The sequence below is a fragment of the Panthera pardus genome, unplaced genomic scaffold (assembly GCF_024362965.1).
Source record: "Panthera pardus isolate Hobbes unplaced genomic scaffold, ASM2436296v1 HiC_scaffold_24, whole genome shotgun sequence".
In the NCBI taxonomy this organism is placed as follows: Eukaryota; Metazoa; Chordata; class Mammalia; order Carnivora; family Felidae; genus Panthera; species Panthera pardus.
Window position 1 is genome coordinate 94993659 of NW_026526810.1, and position 24039 is coordinate 95017697.

At 39.0% G+C, this 24039-nt stretch overlaps 1 protein-coding gene across 8 annotated transcripts in view; it reads left to right on the forward strand.

The window, feature by feature from the left end:
• The first annotated feature begins 5997 nt into the window (after positions 1–5997).
• KTN1 (kinectin 1) overlaps positions 5998–24039 on the forward strand; it is a 105236-nt gene continuing 87194 nt past the window's right edge. For 7 of the 8 annotated variants that reach the window (XM_019451719.2, XM_019451722.2, XM_019451723.2 and 4 more), the window contains exon 1: positions 5999–6111. The gene's annotated coding sequence lies outside the window, so the exon portion shown is untranslated. Of the gene's footprint in view, positions 6112–24039 lie in introns of all 8 variants that reach the window. The other variant, XM_019451721.2, reaches the window with a different exon arrangement.

The following is a 24039-nucleotide window of genomic DNA, read 5'->3' on the forward strand; positions in this document are numbered from 1 at the left end:
TCATTCTTTCTCATTGCCATGTAGTATTCCATTGTATATATAAACCACAATTTCTTTATCCATTCATCAGTTGATGGACATTTGGGCTCTTCCCATAATTTGGCTATTGTTGAAAGTGCTGCTATAAACATTGGGGTACAAGTGCTTCTATGCATCCATACTCCTGTATCCCTTGGGTAAATTCCTAGTGGTGCTATTGCTGGGTCATAGGGTAGATCTATTTTTAATTTTTTGAGGAACCTCCACACTGTTTTCCAAAGCGGCTGCACCAGTTTGCATTCCCACCAACAGTGCAAGAGGGTTCCTGTTTCTCCACATCCTCTCCAGCATCTGTAGTCTCCTGATTTGTTCATTTTAGCCACTCTGACTGGCGTGAGGTGGTATTTCAGTGTGGTCTTGATTTGTATTTCCCTGGTGAGGAATGACGTTGAGCATCTTTTCATGTGCCTGTTGGCCATCTGGATGTCTTCTTTAGAGAAGTGTCTATTCATGTTTTCTGCCCATTTTTTTCGCTGGATTATTTATTTTTTGGGTGTGGAGTTTGGTGAGTTCTTTATAGATTTTGGATACGAACATGTTATCTGATATGTCATTTGCAAATATCTTTTTCATTCTGTTGGTTGCCTTTTAGTTTTGTTGATTGTTTCCTTTGCAGTGCAGAAGCTTTTTATCTTGATGAGGTCCCAATAATTCATTTTTGCTTTTAATTCCCTTGCCTTTGGGGCATTGGATGTTAACTATATGTTAACTAACTTGAATTTAACTAAAATCTTAGAAAGAAAAAAAAACATGTGTCCAAGGTTGAGGTTAGACTAACAGAAGGATTACACAGCAGTGAAGGCAACACTAAACATTTAAACACTGAAGTAGCTGTTTGAGGAGACTGTTGAGTTAGATGTAATGTTTTTAGAGATAAGAATGATTCCTACCTATCTGGTATGGGTAGGAGTATTTCACCTGAGGTGACAGGAGAGATATTAACTCCCTTTTTTTTTATGCTGTATAAGCAGTTTATAAACTAGCCTGTTGGCATGTTGGCAGTAGAGTGGAAGAAGCTTGGATTTGGGAGTTTCAGACTCAGCTCTGCCACTTATTAGCCATTTGGCCTAAACAAATTACTTGACTCTCTGAGCCTGCTTTCTCAACTAAAAAATGGGCACAATTACATCTCACTCGACTGTTGTTAGAATTAGCAATTATAAGCAGTGTATGAAAAGTAGCTGATATCATAGTTATAATTCAGATATAATTTAGTTTAAACAACACCTTATTTAATATTTATAATGAGTAAGAAACTGTCATAAGGTGGTTAGTCTATAATAATATGTTATATACCATTTTCTAGTTTCAAATTAAAAAAAATTTTGTAACATTTATTTATTTTTGAGAGGCAGAGAGAGGCAGAGCATGAGCAGGGGAGGGGAAGAGAGAGAGGGAGACACAGAATCTGAAGCAGGCTCCAGGTTCTGAGCTGTTTGTTAGCACAGAGCCTGATGCAAGGCTCAAACCCACCAACTGTGAGACCATGACCTGAGCTGAAGTTGGACACTCAACCGACTGAGCCACCCAGGCACCCCATAGTTTCAAAATTTTTAAAAATACATGATCTCAGGGCACCTGGCTGGCTCAGTCAGTAGGGCATGCAACCCTTGATCTCAGGGCTTGTGAGTTCAAGCCCCATTTTGGGTGTAGGATTACCTTAAAAAAATACATGATCTCATTTGGTTCTCACACTAACCCTTAGAGCTAAGTACTTGTATCATCTGCTAATCAGGGAGGAAACTAAAACTCTGAGAAGTGAAATGACTTGTCCAAAGTCACTCAGCTAAGAAGGAGCACAGTAAGGTTCTGTGATTGCAAATTCAATATTAAAAAAAAAAACAACAAAAATAAAAACCTCCTTATAAGGAAGTGTATAAAATCCTTATAAGGAAGTGCATAGAATCAAAGAGGCTTTAAAGTTTGTTTCTTCCAATTACTAGGTATATTCAGATGAAGTGTACATTTTCCAATGCTGAATTCTGTTAGAAGAGTTTATATGATGCTGGCTGGTAGCCATTCTCATATTGCTGATTAGGTTGAATGTCATATGTGTGCTCATTATTTAAGCTAATAAGCTAAAAAAGATATCAGGAATAACTGAAACCTACATATAAATGAAAACTTACATCTTATTTGTTTTTTAGAAAGAGAGTGTGCACGTGCCAGCAGGGGAGTGACAGAGAGAGAGAATCTTAAACAGGCTCCACACCCAGTGTGCTGAGCGAGATGCAGAGCTCAGTCTCGTGAGATCATGACCTGAGCCAAAATCAAGAGTTGGATGCTTAACTGACTGAGCCACTCAGGTGCCCCAAAACTTACATTTTAAATGTTTGTATATCTAAGGGTTTATGTTTTGGGAGTCAACCTAGTGCAGTGGCACATGCATAGGGATTGGAGTCAAACAGATCTGGGTTTAGGTGCTGGTTTTTGAGTTCTGTGTCCTTGAGCTAGTTACTCAGTGTGAGCCCAGTGCTATACTATAGGGTGGTTTTGGTAATTGTGTGAGATAATGTACATTAAATACCTGCACAGTGCATATATGCACAATCAGTACTGGTTCATCTTTCTTCATCAAATCCACTAGTTTTCAATCATTGGACAAGTTTTTGAAGATGCGAGACATGACTGTGGTTTCAGTAATGTTAAATTATGCTACAAAGTAGCTACAAAGTAGCCTTTCCTCTCTGCCCATTCCTGCCCAAGTTTCCCTTGAAAGGCCCCAGCGAAGTCTTGGGATAACTCCCTTCTGCTTATATGAGATTTTAATATTTCCTGTAGCTATTTAGAAGTGAAACAAAGATTGTTCTGCTTCTTTATTATTGAAGAATAAGCCATTTAAAAATCATAAAAATTGGGGCACCTAGGTGGCTCAATTAGTTAAGTGTCCAACTTTGGCTCAGGTCATGATATCAGGGTTCATGGGTTAGAGCCCCGCATCGGGCTCTCTGCTATCGATGCGGAACCCCCTTGGGATCCTCTGCCTCCCTCACTCTCTGTTCCTCCCCTGCTCGCTCTCTCTCCCTCTCTCGAAAAATAAATAAAAACATTTTAAAAATTATAAAAATTATATAGGGTGAGAAATTCAAGCAGAGCTTGGCTGGGTGATTCTTCTCCTCCATGTGGTACTGACTAGGGCCACTGGTGGTATTTAACTTGTGGTGTAGAAAGTCTGGGATTCGGGAAGCCTTCATTCACTTATCTGGCCCAGTTAGAAGGCAAGGCCCAGGTGGGTCTCTCTTCCTCCCCATGTAGTCTCACAACTTCTCCACATGGTCTTTCCAGCGAAGTTGTTGGACTTTTCACATAGTAGCTCAGGGCTCTCAGATCTGTGGTTCCATGAGACAGGAAGTAGAGCTGCCTATCTCTTAGAGCCTGGGCCCAGAACTTGGGACATTTACTTCTAGCATATCCTATTGGCCTTTGCAGATTCAAGAGGAGGGGACACAGAACCTACCTCTCCATGCAAAGAGTGGCAAGTAATTTGTCATGAAAGCACCTGAATACCATATGCTTGAAGAGACTATGTGTCAAAGGGGCACAATGCAGATTTCCAATAAACACAGTTACGTGCTAGATACTTTGTTGGGATAGCTGATCACTTGTGAATCTACAGCCGCAGATGTTCCTATGCACGTCTCCATTCCATTAATGGGTGGAGAAGGTGTACCTGGAATCTGCCCTTTACTTCTAGTTCTGTGAATTGCTTCATTATACTTTCATCTCTGCCATCCCTGATCTGATGGAATAGGAGATGTAATCTGTTACTCACATATTACTCAAATCTCTGTATAACTCACCACTTCTGGGAAATCTTCCCTAGACAAAACAGGAATAGCTAGCTTTCTCTCTCTGCTGGAGAGATGTGTACTGTGTGTCTTTAAAACTTTTCCAAAACTCAGAACAAAGAGAATTATTATCAGAAGGCGCACGCCAGTAAATTGTGCTTTGTTAAATTAAAAAAAAAAAAAAAAGAGACGAGTACTCTTTAAGGTGATAGTGTTACACTCTACAGTTTTCAATCAAATTTAATTTCTGAGTTGTTACACTTAGTGATACCTCAGATGCTAATCCTTTTTAGCAGGTTAGTTGCTGTCTCAGTAGTTTTTGGAAGGTAGTAAGCAGCAATCAAGATTAATTATATTTTAGGTTAATTATATGTTAATTATAGTTATATTATACTATATTTAAAAATGTACAGGGTAGGTCTTAATTCCTAATAGGGCTTACCATGCATAACAGTTCTAGTTAGTCTTTTTGTTTAGCTGTGAATAAATAGAAATCTTATAAAGAATGAAGCATCTACTCACTTTCCTTTTAAAAAGTCAAAGTCCAATCACCCAGAAAAATTGAAATAGCTGTTACATTTATGGTTCTTTATTTCAAACTATGGCACACAAAAATGAGTGAGTTCTGACTGTAAAACTTAGTATATTTAGGGTAAACATGTCCCCAAACTCGACTTACTGTCTTATATACAAATGTACTTAAATATTACTGTCTCTAAAATGACACTGAGGTTTTACTGAAGTCAGAAAAATGATAAAAATTTTTATTCTAGCCTAAAACCTGTCTTGGTACTAACCAGAGGAAGTTAGGTGATTGTTTGTGAGCTAAATCAAGAGTCCTTAAACTCCATTATACAAATGATGCACTTCCCCCTTTGTATTGAGTTTAATGGCTTCACTCTTCAATAAAGCTGGATCCTTTGGCACATGCTTAGGAGACAGCCAGTGGTTTAGAGAGAGATTGCTTTGAGGGCATTGGAGCAGCTGAGGGACTAACACTACTGAGAAAGGAAAAAGGACACTTCTGGAGTTAAAATAAGACAGAATGCATTTTTGGAGGAAATAGTGGCTGGAGACTGGCAGAATTCTCAACATCTCAGGCTAACACATTCTTGCTCAGTTTTCATTTGTACTTTGGAGGTGCTCTAGAAAGCTTAGACAAAAATAATTACAATACAAACATATAGTGCGTTTTTAGCCAGCCCATATACAGGAAATTCTCTGTTGGTGTAGGAACTGTTCTGATGTTCATTCCTTAAAGATTGGTTTTATTCCTCCTTGGTCGGGACGTAGGGGGAGGAGTTAGTGAAGAGTCCTCGTTTTATTTATCTCTAGCCACACTCTAAAAGCGTTTGAATCATTTTTGAGGAGAATCTGGGGGTGTTTGTATATGTTCTGGGCAGTGCTTGGCATTCTGCAAGAGACTGATGAGCAATAAGCAACGGTAATCAGCACATCTCCTTTGCCAGTGGAGCAGGAAGATCGCTGCTATCCTCTCAGCAAAGAGCAGACTAATAACCAGGGATTCGGGCCAACCTCTCCTTTCCGAGGCAGCTTCTTGTTATTTACTCTGGCTTAATGAATGGCCACCAGCTGGCAGACACAGCAGTTTCATAATATTTGCACACAATTTGTTTGGGTCAGTTTTTAATTTCTCTTTCCGTTTGAAGCCAGGGTTACCCGAAGGAGAATTCAGAGAAACTCTGAAGACAGAGGAGCGGATTTCGTTTTCTAGTGATTTCTGGGAGGAAATCTGGGACGCGCAGGGTGAAATCGAGTATCGTTTGGTTAAGGTTAAAAAAAAAAAACAACAACCAGTGAGGGGGCCAGGTGGTGCTTCAGTGGGAGGGCCATGCAAGACGAAACCAGCTTTGGGGGAAGGAGGGAGCCAGGGAACGAGAGCAGGGCTAATGAATGAAGGGAATTCCGCTGAGCCTCCAAACCCTGGACTCCCACCCTCCACCTAGCTGCGGGACTTTGCCTCGGGAGGAAAGCCCCGGAATCCCGAGCCAGCGGCACGCTGGGGCTTACCGGAGCCCGCGGACGCGTGCGCCAGGGCAAAGGCGGCGGGCGCCTGTCCCTTTAAGGGGCCGGTCTCCGGGCACCGCCGGCCCAGACGCCGGGACGTGCCGGGGGCCGCCCCGCCCCGAAGCCGCCCGTTTCCTGCCGGGCGGCGCGACGGCACCTGAGCAACTGCGGCGGCGGCGGCGCCTCTGAGCGGGCGGCCGGGGCTGTAGTGCCCGTGCCGCCGCGTCTTCCCGGTCTCCTTCCCCGGCTGCTTAGGGTAAGGGTGAGCAGGCCGCGCCGGGCCGGGCGCCGGCCTTGGGGACCAGGGTAGGGAGGGCTGTGCCGGCCGCGGTGTCCCAGGGCGGGCGGGAGGGCCGCGCTGGACGGGGGGCGCGGCCCCGGGGCCCGGACACCGCCCGCCGCCGCCACAGCCCGCTGGGTAGGCCTCGGGCACCGGGTCGCCACTGTGAAGCTCCTGCCTGGGTCGGGCCGCCGCGGTGGGAAGGCTCCGAGGGGCCGCTTGGCCTCGCCCGGCCGCCCAGGGCCCGACCCCGGCTCCGCCGCGGCGCCTACAAGTGTGGCCGGGGAGTCCCCCGGGGACGTCTCCCGGTGCGAGGTTGGCCGGAGAGGGCCCTGGGGTGACCGAGGCGCCTATTTTTAGCTGGGCCTGTGGGCCCCCAGGAGGAAGGCGGATTACCGCCTCCTCGGCCGGCGGACAGAGGGAGCGCGTCTCCGGCGGCGTCCCTGGGCCGGAGCTGGGCCATGCTTACGCCATGCTGGAATTTCAGTTCTCGCTGCCCCTCCGGATACTTAGGGAACCGGTGCTGGCCCTCTTCCCAGTGCCCCCTCCCACCGCCGGGTGCGTGTCCCTGGGTCACGGTCGGGAAGGGGGGGGGAGTTGGGGCTGGGAAAGATGCGTTTGGGGAGAGTTTGGAAAAATCTCTGGACCGCCTTCGAGACGGGGGAAGTTATCCCTTCCTCTCCCTGAGGGGTGTGTCTTCCTTAGTGATTCCCCCTCCCCCTTCAGTTTCCAACAATGAGAATTTTGGCTTTGGGGAGCTAGGCAGAAAACCAAACCGGCAGCCTAGGAAAGTCATACGGTAATCAGACACCAGGTGTGGGATGTGCAGCTCCGCACGTTGGTTGTCGAGGAGCATGTGTGCACCAGAGAAGGGCAGCTCCCGGCGCCGGGAGCGGCATCCTAACCTTGTACAGCTGCGGCTTGATCAGGTTAAAGAGCGGGCTGTTTACTTTTAGCCTTTCCTTCTGGGAGGAAGGAGGAATCGAAATTCGTAGTTGGGCCTGTATCAGAAAAGGATTCCTTAGAAGGTATGTGAATAGGCACTGCTTAAAGAGCTAACTGTTCCAAGTTGTGGGTTTTTTGAGATGCTTTGTGGAAAGTCTTGAAAATTTTAGACAGCTGTAGCCTGCTATAGATAAACACCTTGGGGTGAACAGAGCACTTTGAATTGTTTAGGAATTGATTTAAAAATTGAGTTTTTGCTAAATTAGGTTGCACTTGTTCTATCTCACCTAGTAGGCAAATGGCCACACTGCCTCCAGCTTGGCTAAAACGGTTGCCAACAAGACTGGGATGATCTTTGCAAGAATAACACTGAGTACTTTGGAGTTGATCTGTATTTGGGGTAGACGTGCCCTGCTGTAGGCTTTCATATTTACTGTGCTTTCTGATAAACAAGCTCTCCCTCCTCCCCGTTTCATTCAAAGATCTAACAAGAAATAGCTGGGTTTATTGTTTGTAGGTTCTAAGAAAAGTTTATCTTCTTCTGTAAAATTAGAAATATCTTTTCTAATTTTACAGCATGAGTGGTCATAACTGTATCTCTGTCAAGTGTGCTTAGAGAATGCGGTGTTCTATTTACTTTACCTTTATGAGACTCATAATCACACTGAAGCTTAAAATAAAAGAAAGCCAATGAAAAACTTTCTTTAAATATTAAGCTCTTTCAAATTGTAAGGGATATTGAGTATTAACCTTTTCTTGATGACTCAGGGTCAACATTCTGAAGAGTCATTAATTTATGATTTTGTTCCAATTTAGGTTTTTCTATGTCATCCCTTAGCATCAGTAGTCTTTTCTGCTTGATGCATGTGTTTTCTTGGGTCTCTGGCCCCAAGCATCCTTCCAGTTTGTAGGCTTTAATGTGGGAAGAACATTTTAATAATTAGCTGTTAATTAAGTCAATATGGATTTTTAATTTTTTTATTTAATTTTTAAATTTTTTTAATGTTTTTTGAGAGAGAGAGAGAGAGTGTGAGTGGGGCAGAGAGAGAGGGAGACACAGAATCTGAAGCAGGCTCCAGGCTCTGAGCTGTCAGCACAGAGCCCGGTGCGGGACCGGAACTCACTGTGAGATCATGACCTGAGCTGAAGTCAGATGCTTAACCAATTGAGCCACCCAGGCGCCCAATCAATATGGCTTTTTTAAAGTGCCTAAGAAGTGAACGCTTTTTTGAAACTTCTACGACTCAAGATTGTTACTGTTATTAAAGTTAAAATAGAATTTTCCTTAAAAATATGGAAGATATAATTTTAGTTAAATATTATAATTTTTGTGTGGCAAAGTTTTTTTTTTTTAATTTTTTTAATGTTTATTCTTGAGAGAGAGAGAGATAGAGGGACAGAGAGAGAGCATGAACGGGGGGAGGGGCAGAGAGAGAAACGGAGACGTGAAATCCGAAGCAGGCTCCAGGCTCTGAGCTGTCAGCACAGAGCCCAACTTGTGGCTCGAACCCATAAGCCGTGAGATCATGACCTGAGCTGAAGTCAGACGCTTAACCGACTGAGCCACCCAGCTGCCCCTGTAGCAAAGTTTTAATCTAAAGGATCTCATAATACTTTGTAAAAATTTCATTTGTTAGTAAATTTAGTATTTTCAGGAAGTACTTTTGGATTTTTCAGGAATCTGACCTCTAATATGTAATAAAGAAATGTAGAGAGACCATGCTTTGCAGGAGCATCAAATATTTGAGGGTAACATCTTATAAGCTGCTTGTTCTGTGTACTCTTTAAGTTTTTAGTTATTTTGAAGGTAAATCCAGACTACTTAGAGGCTAGAAGCGAGTAACTGGTTCTTTAGAAATGACATCAGTCACTGTTATGCATAGAGTTGAGTTTCATTCCTTTCTCTTTCCGTTTTTGTTAACATGACTTTGGATGTTCTCATCCTAAAAATGTAGTTTATATGCAAATCACAGGGAAAACATTGATTTAGATAGGAGTATATGCTACTTTTTCTATACACAAAATTAAAATCAAACGGGGAAAAAATCTTAAGCAATATGAACTAAGCAGTTTGATTAACTTAACCTGTGGTATCTGAGCTCTAGAAAAAGAAAAGTAATGACAATTTATAATTATTTGTATGCCGGGCTGTTGACTTGCTGTTTAAACGAGTTTTTGGTCTTTGAGAGAGATGGCAGTGCAGACCATTTAGGCTTTTTTTTTTTTTTTCCTCCTCTAATGTTATAGACTTTTATGTTAAAAAGATAAAATAGACAAAATATACTTTTAGTGCTAAGACTAATTTTAGTAGAGACTCCAATAGAAAATAGAGTATTTCTAGGAATTATTTAAGAAACGTTCCACTCCTTTTATAAAAGTTATGATTTAGTATTTTACATATCACTTTACTACAGTCTGATTAAGAACTTTTAATTTAAATCTGGTTTCAGCAAAGTGATTTGTATACAAGTGGAACTTAAATTAATTTGTTTATACTCCCCTCCTTCAGGGACAGTGTTTTTTGGGTTTCTTTCCTCACTAATTGCTTTGCACTTTCTGCCTTATGATTCATCCTCTACTCTTGAAGTTGAAGTGCTCAGTCCTTGGTTCACTTTTCTTTTTATATTTCTCTGGTGATCTCATCCAATGTCATGGCTTTAAATACCTATATGCTGATGGCTTCCATATTTATATCTCCGGCCCAGGCTTTCCTTCTGCACTCCAGACAACCTATTCTGCATTTCTGCTTGTAGGTGAAGTACTCAATTCAAACTGAACTTCCATTTTTCTCTTTAAACCTGCCTCAGATACAGTCTAGTCCATCTCATTTGGTGGTAGCTCCATCCAACATTCATGCAAAAAAAAAAGTTGGAGTCATTTCTGACTTATCTCTTTCACACTTGGCATTCTTGGTTCTATCTTATCTTGAAAATATATCTAGAATCAAGTCACTTCTTACCACCTGTATTGCTTTCGAGGCTGGTCCTGGCCATCTTATCTCTAGCCTAGATTTCTGTAGTTAGCCTCCTAACTGGCCTTCCTGCTTCTTCCCTAGCTCCCTTTGGTCTTTTTCAACTCAGCAACTAGATTCTATCACTTGTCTCCTCAAAACCCTGCAATGACTTCTCATAGGCAAAGTAAAAGCCTTTACATCGGCTGTTGTCCCTCTTTGGATCACTTTTTCCCTAAAAAATCATCATGGCCAAACCTGTAGTCTTCAAATCTTTGTTCTTCAAATGTTTTTCAAAAGGTCTATCTTATTTTATTTGAAGCTGTACTCCCCTACTTATGATCCCTGTATCTTGCTCTGTTTTCTCCATGGCACTTGCCACCTTCCAACACTATATAATTTCTTTGTTGATTGTGTTCATTGTCTCTCCTGTGTGTCCCCAACACACACTATAACTTCTGTGAAGGCATGGCTTTTTGTCTGTTTTGTTTATTGATGGATCTTAAGGGTTTTGGTCAGTTCAATAAAGATTTATTAAATATCTATTCATTATAAGTGAATTAAATCCTTATTCTGCAGTTTCTCACTGTGATGGATACCTCATTCTTGGATACATATAGTTTTCAGTTTACTCCTTTCCTAGGAGCAGAGAGCAGCAGAAAAGTGGCAGGAGGCTTTTGAGAACCCCTTGTTGGAGAGAGTGATGTTAGAGTGTTGTGGAGATCTTTTGGACCTTCTCTGTGTGATTAGGACCATTGGTTAGATAACTTGCATGTTTTAACTTAGAACATTTTTATTTGGATCAATCTCTTGTCTTTGAGTAAGGGGTTACTAATCTTTTTTTCTGTAAATCATACCCTAAAAGCATTGCCTATGATTTCTAGTATTGGTTTCTTTAAAATGGAATGAAAATGTAGGCACTGGGAAACTTTCCAAGTTAAAAATCATTCTAGATTTTCCATTCATTCATCAAGGCCTTCCAAAGGATGTAACTTAGTTTTTATAGAAATAACAGTTTTTGTTTTCATTCTTATATTTAATGGATTTATAGAAATAAGTGAGTATATAGGAGAGTAGACTGCTAGCCAGAAACATTTAGCTTTCTGTGTAGACACTGGCCTATGTATTTTTATCAAGGGGAGAAATGTCATTTACTCCAGTGAGAGAGCTCCTTTTAGATAGTTTTCATGTTGAGTAAGTTTCATAGGGGCCATAGTATCCAACTGCCTACCATTATAAGAGGAAAATGTCCTTTATCCATATTTCTTTATTTTGACTGTAACATTTATTTATTTTTTAATGTTTGTTTATTTTTGAGAGTGTGTGAATGCGTGTGCTAGTGGGGGAGGGGCAGAGAGAGAGAGAGAGAGAAACAGAGGATATGAAGCAGGCTTTGCACTGACAGCAGAGAGCCCCATGCAGGGCTCGAACTCATGAACCCATGAGATCATGACCTGAGCTGAAATGGGATGTTTAGCAGACTGAGCCACATAGGCACTGTGACTGTTAGTAACATTTATGATTAGTTACCAGAACTTACATGATTTTCAGTAATTGTCTATCACAAGACTTGATGTTATACTACATTCTCACTGGAAAATGTGAGAATTTTTTGCACGAGTCATTTAATTTGCCAGGGAAACAGTGTGGTCTGGTGTAGTAAGCTGGAGGTCAGTATTTAGGAGACCTACAAATCTTAGACTTTACTAACTCCAAGATTTTATGTAAGTCCCCCCCCCCCCCCCCCCCAGTAGTTGAATTATATAATGTGTGGTGTAGTGGAAAAAGCATGTGTGCTAGGGAGACTTAAGCACTTAGGTTCGGCTCTGCTAACTAGTACCACTTACTGTATGTGTGAACTTAACTGTCTTAAACTGCCTGAGGTTCATTTGCCTTGCGTGTATTATCTTACTAGTTGCTACATAAGTGATGGCTAATATTAGGGTGCTTATTTGCTGTTAGTCTCTGTAAACACTTATGTACGGTGCCATATATAATCCTCTTAAACAGTTTTATGGGATAGGTACTATTTGGTGGAAACTAGGGAAACAGGTTAAATAATTTGTTTAAAGAGCAAGTAAGAGGAGGAACCTGAATGTGAACTGAGGTATTCTGATCTAGAGCCCATCCTGATTCATCGAACTGTTTTGAAAGAATGCTTTCTAAAGTAATAATAATAATAATGGGGTGCCTGGCTGGCTCAGTTGGTGGAGTGTGTCCCTCTTGATCTGGGGGTTGTGAGTTCAAGCCTATGTGGGGCATAGAGATTACTATACATGAATGAATAATAAATAGGCACTGTCTATGTGCAGTTATCTGTTAGGTATTAGAAAGCTACATTAATGTTATACAGGTTTTTTTTTCTCCCAGAGTTAGAGGATTGATTCTTAATGTTAGCGACTTAAATTTGAGGACTTGAAATTTTTCAAGTGGAGAAAATAGTAAAAGCAACTTAAAACCAAATATTATATAAAATGTTTTATGTAGAAACAGTAGGTAGACTATGCTCTTTCTAGATTCCAAGAAATTTTCTCAGGCTCATTTCTGTGAATGTGTGTTATGAGTTACTGCTGTAACTGCCCACTCTGAAGTGGGAACTTTGTCTTCTTTACCAGGGAACTATATTTCTTGTAGTAGGTGGTACTCAATTTGATGAATGAATGAATTGCTTGTTTGAAAATGATTGGGACTCATTGAGCCTTCTGCTTCTCATTTGTGCCATCAGTCTTCTGTTAGCATGGCTAGTTGATTTACATGGAATGCCATGTAAAGTGAGACCAAAAATAAGGGTTTCAGGTTTATTCTTGGGAGCGGAATGGAAAATGATTTAATACACGAATTCCAGCAAAAATATTTTTGTGCATAGTACCAGTTAACCTTGTTGATTAGTAATGTAAGTCTTCTGAGTAAAATGTGTGCATACATAATTTAGTGATTGCATGTGTTTAGATCTAGTTATCTTTGAAATAAATTTGAACAGGTTAAGCTGTACATTGAAAGCTCCCCAGTGTTCTGAATGCTATGTTGCTGAACATTTAAGATGTTTTCTTAAATTTTTAATATCCACACACAGGTTGAATTCCTTTATGTTGCTTCTGACCTGTATTCAGTTTATGGGAAGTCATGTTTATTTGAAATGTGTTGTGTAATTCTTTCACATTTTCATAACCTGGATGTCTGAGGGTGGCTGAAGGTTATGAATTCTGTGAAGTGAATTTCTCAAGCTTGTCATATTGGTACTCTTCATATCTGGGTACAGTTTCAGGTTCTCTGGTGTATAATAATCCTTGTGGTTGATACCCTTTTGCTAATGAATGGGAGTAATTTCTTAAATCCCTTCCAGTTTGACCTAGATGTTAACTATAATTTTAAGTTTAAATTGGATCCTTTATAAAAGCGACTTAGTCATTTTGCTCTTTTGGTTGTTGGGGGTGGGAGAGTGTCCAGAAAATTGCATTTATTTTTAACTTGAATAACATCTTTCTGAGCTTGAAATTTTTGGAGCAGTTTTCAAGTAAAATACACATTTAAGATTAGCCTCGGAATTCTATGTAAAATATAACCCATGCATTTACCTTGTCTGATGGGGTAGGGGAGACAAGAAATACTTTATAAATATAAAATAACTGAAATGAACCAGGCTGAATTCTTTCCTGCTTGTCTAGCATTGTTTATATGGTATAAATAGGTGAGTAATCATATTCTATATTCTTTCAGTTTTATTTAAGCAAAACATCCCAGCAGCATTTAAAATAACATACCAATTAAAAAAAAATTTTTTTTTTTATTTTAGAGTGAGCACAGGGCAGGGTCAGTGGGAGAGAGAGGATTTTTAAGTTTATTTATTTTGAGAGAGCGTAAGCAGGGGAGGGGCAGAGAGAGAGTGGGACAGAGCATCTGAAGCAGGCTCTGTGCTGACAGCAGTGAGCCTGATGTGGGGCTTGAACTCACAAACTGTGAGATCATGACCAGAGCTGAAGCTAGAAAGAGAGAGATTGAGAGGTTGAGAGATTTTAATTTATATTTATCTCTTTCTACTTGTCATTTTTTTTATTTTGTTGAAAGTTAAAACAAGTATTGAATGATTCAGGTGTACAAAAGCATATAGAATATGTTGTACAATTTAAAGATGAAATATAAAAGAAATACCTTTGTACCAAATATCTGTGTACCTTTCACTCAATTTTAATTTTTTTTTGTTAAAAATTAAGTACATAAAAACAAAATAAAATATATGAAAGATAAAGAGTAAGGATGCAGTGAACAGCCTTGTATCTAATACCAGTTCAAGAACATTATCCTAACTTTTTCTTTCTTTTTGTGCTACTCTTCCCTGCCCCCCAGAAGTAACCATTATATTTGCCTTTTTTGTTTTTTGTGGGGTTTTTTAAGTATTTATTTTTAAGAGAGAGAGAATGCGAGTGGGGAGGAGCAGAGAGAGAGACACAGAATATGAAGCAGGCTCCAGGCTCTGAGCTGTCAGTGCAAATCCCGACATGGGGCTCGAACCCATGAACCGTGAGATGTGACCTGAGCTGAAGTTGGACACTTAACCGACTGAGCCACCCAGGCGCCCCAACTTTTTTTGCTTTTATTTTTGTTTTTTGATGACTTTTTTTTATGTGATTTTACCACATCTATTTCTATCCCTAAAATATTTTTTTTTCTGTTTTGTTTTTGAACTCTATATAAAAGAGATCCTTCTGTATGAGTTCGTTTGCAACTTTCTTTTTACCCTCAGCTTTATGGTCCTGATATTCTTCCACCATTTTGCATATAGCTCTAATTCATTCACTTTCACTGCTGCATGGAATTTCATTATATGAATATATTTCACTTTATTACCTATTGACGGGCATTTGGGTTGTTTCCACTTTTGCTATTATTAAAAACTCTGCTGTGAACATCTTGCATAGGTGTATTGGTACGCTTGCATACATAAATATCTCCAGGATAGTGTTTTTAAAAATGTTTTTGTTACTAACAGTAGGAAATACATTTTACATTATGGGACTCAGTACATTATCAGATGTGCCACATATAGAACAAGAAAGTTTGTTGAAAAAAACCCACACCTATGTGATGGTAGGACATTTCATTAAAAATAAGATAATTAAGACCCACTAAGTCAATTTTTCTACTCACTAATGAGTTGAGATTTGCCCTTTGAGCAAATTGTTTTGGACTTTCTGTTTAGTTAGGAGTGGGAATTGCTGAGTTGTGGGGGGGGGGGGGGGGGGGGTTCATTTTCAGCTTTATTAGGCAGTGCCAGATTGTTTTCCAGGGCAGTTGTGCCAGTTTATTCCCCTCACTAACGTGTACATGTGATGGCTCCACATTCTTGCCTATACTTGATAATTGGCAAATATTAGAGTAAGCCTCATGATACCTTGTAGGTTTTGCATTTCTGCTTACTGAGAAGAAACATCTTTTCAAATGTTTGCTGGCCATTTTTGTTTCCTTTTCTCTGGAATGACTGTTGATTTTTCTGTTGGGTTGCTTTTCTTTTTGATAGGAGTTCTTAATAGGTTCTGAATATTAATTCTTTGCTGATTAGTATCACAAATGTCTTCTCCCACTTTGTGGCTTGTCTTCTTTGTTATATAGTGTCTTTGTTAATAGATAAAATTTTTAATTTTGTTGAATTTATCAGTATTTTCCTTTTATGATTTATACTTTGTGTCTTGTTTAGGAAATCCTTCCCTACCACAAGGTTATAAAGATATTCTTACATGTCCTCTTATAAAGTTTTATGTTGCCTTTCAGAGTTCTTTGCCTGGAATTAATTTGTGTTTCTTCTCTTTTATGCTACTGTTTTCTGTAAAATTTTACTGCTTAGCATTTCAATTTGGTTTTTTTAAGGGCTAGAATGTGTGAATTTAGTAGATGCTTTGAAATAAGTCTTTGAATTACTAGTTTTATGCATTGTCCACACCTTGCTTTTAGAGTCATGAGAGTATTAAAATATGGATAGAGTTTAAAGTACGGATAAATTTGAAGTCTCCACTCTCTCCGGGTGACATTATAAGAGATTTGCAAACATTTCAGTGATGCCAGGGTTTGCATCTGGTTTTCTTAAGTTGTTACGGATACTTGTTGTGAAGCAGTCTGGTTAATTATTTCCTTAAATAGCAGCTCATTGTGCTTGGTATTTCACAATTTCACCACAGTGTACTGTATATGAGGACAAACATCTATATATCCAACTAGTACTAAGAGTATGTATACATATAATCTGAGGAATCTGATCTCCAATTTTGGAAAATTCTCAGCTCTTCAAATATGGCTTCTGTTATTTTCACATCTTTTTTGAAAAACCTAAGTTGGGGTCTTTGTACCTCAATTGCTCTTTCAGGTTTTTTTTCTCTTTATTTTTCTGTGCCTTATACTAGGTGAATTCAGTACTCTATAGCAGTTTACCAATTCTACTCTGTTCAGTCTGGACTTCATTTTGTCTGTTGAGTCTATTTGCCAGTATGTATAGTTTTCATCTCTTAGATTTGGAGTTGCTTTTTCATATGCACCCATCTATTTCAGTTCTATTTTTGTTTTATAACCTTTTTGCTACTTTAAAAAAAGGAGTCTTTTTATCTCTGACATCTTTAACATGTTGAAATTTAAAAATCTTTATGAAGACTGTTTTATAAAACTAGTACCATTTGGTGTTAATGTTTTTTATTGATTTCTCCCCCTCCCTCATCATTAATTTTCTTCCTATGGTTTGGGGTTTTGGTTTGTCTGGCTTATTTTGAGTAGAGATGTAAAACAATTTTTTTTTTCCATCTGTGCTAAATCCCCTGTTACCTCTCATTTTCAGCTGTTTCTACCTGGCTCACTGTGCCTCTAGTCACAAAATAGGTCTATTCTGGAACAGTTAAAAAAACACACACACACGCACACACACAAAAAGCAAAGTGGATACAAGTGTTTATAATATGCAGTCCTGTACTGATAAAGGAGATGATTGTGTGTGTGTGTGTGTGTGTGTGTGTGTGTGTGTGTGTGTGTTATTAAAAGTAGAAGAGAGGGGAGCCTGGATGGCTCATTTGGTTAAGCATCCACTTCTCCACTTCTTGATTTCAGCCCAGGTCATGATATCCCAATTCACGGGATCAAGCCCTGTGTTGGGCTCTGTGCTTGGGATTCTCTCTCTCTGCCCTTGCCCGGCGCTTACTCGCTTGCTTGCTTTCTCTCTCTCTCTCTCTCTCTCTCTCTCTCTCTCAAAATGAATAAATAACATTAAGAAATAGAAGAAAATGAAGTCTAAAAAATGATGGTTACTTATGAGGGAGAGACCTACAGTGTAGAAAAACACAAGGGTATAATTTGTGCTTTGAATTAATTTTTCTTAAGACTTGACTTTGGAGACATTTAGATATTTTACATAATTGTTAAATGAAAATTTAAAAACCCTTAAAAATAAAAAGTAAAATGAAACCACTGAATCTTACTTGTATTCACTTGGTGAACACCAGAGTGAACTATGCCATGTGACTTTAAAACATGGTAACTTGGCTGTATATCCCAATTGAAATATACCCTGGGAGGAGAGTGGAGGAAGGATGGCAAAAAAGGCAAATCTCAAACTACTATAATCATAATTTTGGTGGTAATGTATATATATGTTGTTATTCCTGTACTATGTAATGTGCGCATTGTGGGCTAAATGAAATGAGTGATTACGCTGGTGTTGTTGAAAACAGATTTTTAGCATTGTTGAAAACAGATGTAGTGTTAAGGTCAGTGAAATGACATAAAAATTCCATAGTACTAATTTTAGTGAAACGTTCTATATGCCCTCATGCAATAATTTAGCTTAAAATATATACATTTTCTGGTCCTTTTTGACTAAGAAGACCTAGATATAATGACTGCCTTAGTAGCAAAAAGCACTCCTGGTGCCTATATTGTGGTCTTTAAATACCTTTCACAATAAAACTAAATTAGTGCTCAAAATGGGCATTTTCTCAGTCTAAGCAGGAAATGTATGAGACAAACTTAAAATTTAATGATTAGTTTCTGTTACAGTATGATACAGGGTTAGATACTTAAAACAACACACATTTATTATACCATGGATTCTGTGGGTCAGGAGTTTAACTGGGTCTTCTGCATAACTGGGTCTACAGTGTTTCACAAAGTTGCTGTTAGGGTGTTGACCAGGGCTGGGGTCTCATGTGAGGCTTAGCCGGGGAAAAATATACTTCCAAGTTCATGTAATTGTTGGTAGCATTCAGTACTTTACAGGCTGCCTAAGCGAAAGCCTCAGTTTCTTGCTGGTTATTGTCCAGGAGGCTGTTTTTAGCTCCTTGCTCCATGGCTTTCTCCATAGGCAGCTTACCAACATGGCAGCTTGCTTCTTCAAAGCCATTAAGGGAGACGAAGCATGTCCTAGTAACATGGGTTACAGTCTTAAGTATCATAATCATGTGTATGTAATCAATTACATCCTGTCACCTTTGCCATACTTTTTTGATATGAAGCAGGTCACAGATCTCACTCACCCTTACCAAGAGATTGCACAAGGGTGAGAACACCCAAGTGGCAGAGACCATGAGGACCACTTTAGAGTCTGTTTGCCACAGACTAGAACATACCTGAAGCAATAGAGGCAAAAAGTATGAGGGTAGTGTTGAAACAACCTAGGAGCCGTCCTGAATAGGATCCCATTGGCCAAAAGGGAATTTGAACATCAATAAAGATAATAACTAATGAATTGAAACCAATCAAATGTGTTTAACCTGTGAATCCATACTACAACATTTTTTAACAAAAACCTTTAATTAATTGCTGTTGGACCAGCTTATTGTTTTGACAATTGGTAAATAGAAGCATTTATCCTACTCATATGAATTGTTTCTCAGGTCAGGGAAGAAATTTCTATAGATGTATTCTACCTAATCAAGAAAGAATGATAGACTTAGAATACCACCAGTTTGCATCTCCCTAATGAATAATGTCTAGGCAAGGATAACCAGTAGCTGCTACTATCACTACAAAGGGGGAGACATCTGGACATTAGATACATACTTTTGGAAATATGCCACGTTGTCTGTGCTGTAGTCTTACACTCAAGTCATAATCCTGAATGCGATGTAGCCTCTAAATTTGCCAATTTATTGGAAATAAAAAGGACTAAAAACTTGTTAAATACTATGAAGATGCTAACAACCTATTTATACTAGGAATCTCTACACCAGCTACGTGGTTTTTCCAACCCCAAATTCTAAGAATTATAAGAAACTGAATAATAAAAAGAGAAACAAGGATGATGAAAGGAGACAAGAAATGTATCAATCACAGTTCGAGCCCCATGTTGGGATCTGGGCTGACAGCTCAGAGCCTGGAGCCTAGTTCTGATTCTGTTTCCCTCTCTCTTTGCCCCTCCCCAACTTGTGCGTGTGTGTGTGCGAGCGCGCGCACGCTCTCAAAAACAAATGAACATTAAAAAAAAAATACATCAATCACAGAATAACTGAAAAGATATTTATAGTTATGGGGAGATGTGAATGTTTTATCTGTCATTTTAAGTGTTTGGAATAAAACCATCCTTATGGAAGTCTTCATCTTCATTTTTACCTATTCCTATTTTTTAAATTTATTTGAGAGAGAGAGACAGAGAATGTGCGCGTGTGCACACAGGAGAGGGGCAGAGAGAGAGGGAGAGAAAGAATCTCAAGTACACTCCACTCTCATCACAGAGCCCTAGGAAGGGCTCGGACCCCTGAACTATGAGATCATGACCTGAGCCTAACCAGGAGTCAGGCTCTTAACTGCCTAACCAACTGAGCCATCCAGGTGCCCCTCCTAATTTGTTTTTTGAAGCTCAGCTCACAGTATCCTGACTGCTCTAGTTCTGTGATCTGTTCCCTTCCTTTGCTCAACTCTGCCTTCTTTTAATCTTGTTGGGTTATTATTCAACTCTTCAGAATAAATTTGATTTTAGTATCACACTAATTTGTTATGATTACAATCAATTAAAATCTTTAAGCCTTGAAGTGTGATTCTTATTCCTACTAGTTGATCTCACTCATCCTATGTTTCTTTAGTCTATTTTGGTGTATAGGTATCTCTTGCTAGTCTAGCTGAGGCTGAATAATTTTTTCTTTTTGAGATAGAACTGGTGTCCCTTGCCCTCTAAACTCTTAGGGAACTCAGAATCAGATGTATTTATCCTTGCTTTAATATCTTGAATTCATTCTTGAAAACCCTGCTGCTAAGCGAAAAGCTATTACATGAAAACATTCCATTAATTTTAATGGTAAGTTATGTTGTGTTCCATCTCAACTGACCAATTTCACATGTAAGAAAATATTAATCTAGCAATGAAGATGAGTTAATGTAAATAGAAACAATTTGAAAACAAATACACTTTGATTGTAAAATGTAATAGGTAAAATGAAGACATATCATACCAAAGGGAAGAGAAAACTTGATGGTGGTGGTGGTTGGTGGGGTGTTACTCTTTGGAAAGTTTATTCTTTTTGTACTGTTTTCTGCACTAATTTCAGCATTTTTGGAGCTCAGGGTTATCTTGCATTTTATCTGCACTTGAGTGGCGCTTGGATGGCTCAGTTGGTTAAGTGTCTGACTTTGGCTCAGGTCATGATCTCACGGTTCATGAGTTCAAGCCCCGCGTGGGTCTCTGTGCTGACAGCTCAGAGCCAGGAGCCTGCTTGGATTCTGTACTCCCTCTCTCTCTGCCCCTCCCCTGCTCGCACTCTCTCAAAAAATGAATAAACATTTAAAAATAATTTTATTTGCACTTGAAAGTCAAATTATGGCTCAGATAGGCACCTTCAGAGGAATAAAGGCCAAACACAAGTCCTTTAAACAGTGTGGAAATTTAAGCCAGGCAGAAACAATGGAAAAGTTGTAGAAGATGCTAGCTCTGCGGTCCTCTTGACTGGCATATGTGTACAAAGCAAAATGTGCTGGGTTCATCCAGTTGTGTGTAGTATATTGATATGTATGATATAATTGGAAACCATTATGTTAAATAAATTGTTGAGCATGTCTTTAGCTGAAATCATAATGTTGAAATTTTATTGTAGAATATTTAGTGTGCATTTAGGTGAACAGTCCCTAATACACACACACAAAAAAAGCCATTGTTAGAAAAGTAGTACTTTTCAAGAGCCATTTTCATGAAAATCAGTTAATTGAATTATTTATTTAATAGAGTTTATTTATTTATTTTGAGAGAGAATGCATAAGCAGGGGAGGGACAGAGAGAGGGAGAGAGAGAGAATCCAAAGCAGTCTCAGTGTTGTCATCGAGGAGCCCAATGCAGGGCTTGATCTCATGAACTGTGAGTCATGACCTGAGATGAAATCAAGAGTCGGACACGTAACCTACTAAGTTACCCAGGTACCCCTGAACAATTTATTATGTGAGGTAAATCTGTAGACTGAAATAACATGGCATCCCTCCTTATCTAAGCTAGCTACTGCTACTGGAATTTCTGCTCTTCCAGCTGGGGAACTGAAGGAGTTTGGTGGCAAAGGATAAAATAATCTTACTTTATGAAACATTATTTAGTTGGTTTATCCTTTGTTTTCATTCCTCGTTTGAGATATTCTTATGTTCAACACATCATCATAAACTGACTTATTCAAGAAATTTATTAAAATGTAAGTAAGTTCAGGCAGAGAACAGAGAGTCCTTTGATAGGTGATTAAGGCACTTTCTAAAACATTAATTGGCATCTTTGGGATATGATCATTTAACCTTTTAACTATTCCCTGATTGGTACTACCATTCAGTCATGTTCATTATTTACCTATCTTGTCTTCAAGGGTAGCTTGTCTACTTTATCAACTGTTCTGCCAGAATCAGTCATTCTATAATGTGTATTGGGTTTTCCTGATTTAGTAAGCCTTTTGTATTTAAAACAAAAAGAGAGAGAGAGAGAGAAAGGGACATTGGAATGACTTGTTTATACTGAATGACTTTTGATGCACCTAAATTTTTTAGTTAGTGACTTTGGATTTATCCATAATGAATTCACCAATTTTAGTTTGACTACTTCCTGCTCTTTTCAGTACATGCTCTTTTCAGTACATAAAACAAATCTTTTATAGATCTTGAAATGTAGAATTGTGGCAGCTGTGTACTGTCTTTTGAAGGCAGTATCTATCTTCACATGGCTCTTAAGGTTGTCTTGTAAACATGGTTTCTAAGCCCAGTCTGCAGAACAGAATAGCTTTAGGATAGGAGCCTCTTCTTATGGCTATATTTTATTTTATTTATTTTTTTCCAGCATTATGAAAGTGTAATTGAGATAACATTATGTAAAGTACAGTGTAATGATTCGATATATGTATACTTTGCAAATAATAAGGTTAGTAAACATATCCATCACCTCATACAGTTATTTTTTAAGTTTTGTTGTTTTTTTGCAGTGAGAACTTTTAAGATTTACTCTATTAGTAACTTTCAAGTATGTAGTATTGTTAACTGTAGTCCCAATGTTGTTCATTAGATCCCCAGAACTTACTCATCTTGTCATTGGAAGCTTGTGCCCTTTGACCACCTTCACCAATTCTCCCTCCCTCTCTTTGTAACCACCAGTCTACTTTCTGTATGTATGAGTTTGGATTTTTGAGGAACCTTTGTACTGTTTTCCATAGGGCTATACCAGTTTGCATTCCCACCAGCAGGGTGCACGTGTTGTCTGGATAGCCTTGCTGGTGCATGTTATCTGTCTTTTTGATAATAGCCATTCTGACAGGTCAAAGGTGATATTTCATTGTGGTTTTGATTTTCATTTTCCTGATGATTAGTGACATTGAGCACCTTTTCATGTGCCTGTTGGCCATTTGTATATCTTCTTTGGAAAAATGTCCATTCAGGTCCTTTGCCCATTAAAAAAATTTAAAAAAAAAATTTTTTTAATGTTTGTTTATTTTTGAAAGAGACAGAGGGCAAGCAGGGGAGGGGCAGAGAGAGAGGGAGACACAGAATCTGAAGCAGGCTCCAGGCTAGGAGCTGTAAGCACAAAGCCCGACAGCGGGGCTCGAACTCATGGACTGTGAGATTATGACCTGTGCCAAAGTCTGATGCTTAACTGACTGAGCCAGCCAGGCGCCCCTTTTGCCCATTTTTTAAATTGATTTTTTTTTTTTTTTTTTTGCTGTTGAGTTGTAGGAATTCCATACATAATTTGGATATTAACCCCTTATTTGATACTGAGTTTACAGATATTTTCATCCCATTCCACAGGTTACTTTTTCATTTTGGTGGTAGTTTCTTTTGCTATACAGAAGTTTTTAGTTTGATATAGTCCTATTGATTTTTGCTTTTGTTCGTTGTGCTTTTGGTGTCCTATCCAAAAATCACTGCCAACACCAATGTCAAGGAGCCTTGTCCTTATGTTTTCTTCTAGTAGTTTCACATTTAAACCTTTAATTCATTTCAAATTAATTTTTGTGAGTGTTGTAAGATAGGAGTTCAGTTTATTCTTTTACACGTGAATATCCCGTTTCCTCTGCACTGTTTGTTGAAAAGACTATCTTTTCTCCATTGAGTATTCTTAACTCCCTTGTCAAATACTAATTGACCAGATATGTGTGAGCTTATTTCTGGGTCCTTGATTCTGTCCCATTGCTTTATGTGTCTGTTTTTATTCTACTACCATGTTATTTTGATTACTGTAGCCTTGTAGTATAGTTTGAAATCAGGAAGTGTGATGCCTCCAGCTTGTTCTTCTTTCTCAAGATTGTTTTGGCTATTCTGGGTCTTCTGCGGTTCCACATGAAATTTAGGATGGTTTATTTCTGTAAGACATGCCGGTAGAATTTTGATAGAGATTGCATTGAATCTATAGCTCTAAGGCTTAGGACAGACAGTATGGACATTTTAACAATATTCTTCTTTTCCTTGAACACATGATATCTTCCCATATATTTGTATTTTCTTCAATTCTTTCATTGTCTAACAGCTTTCAGTGTATACATCTTTCATTTCCTTGGTTGCATTTATTCTTGAGTATTTTATTGTTTCTGGTG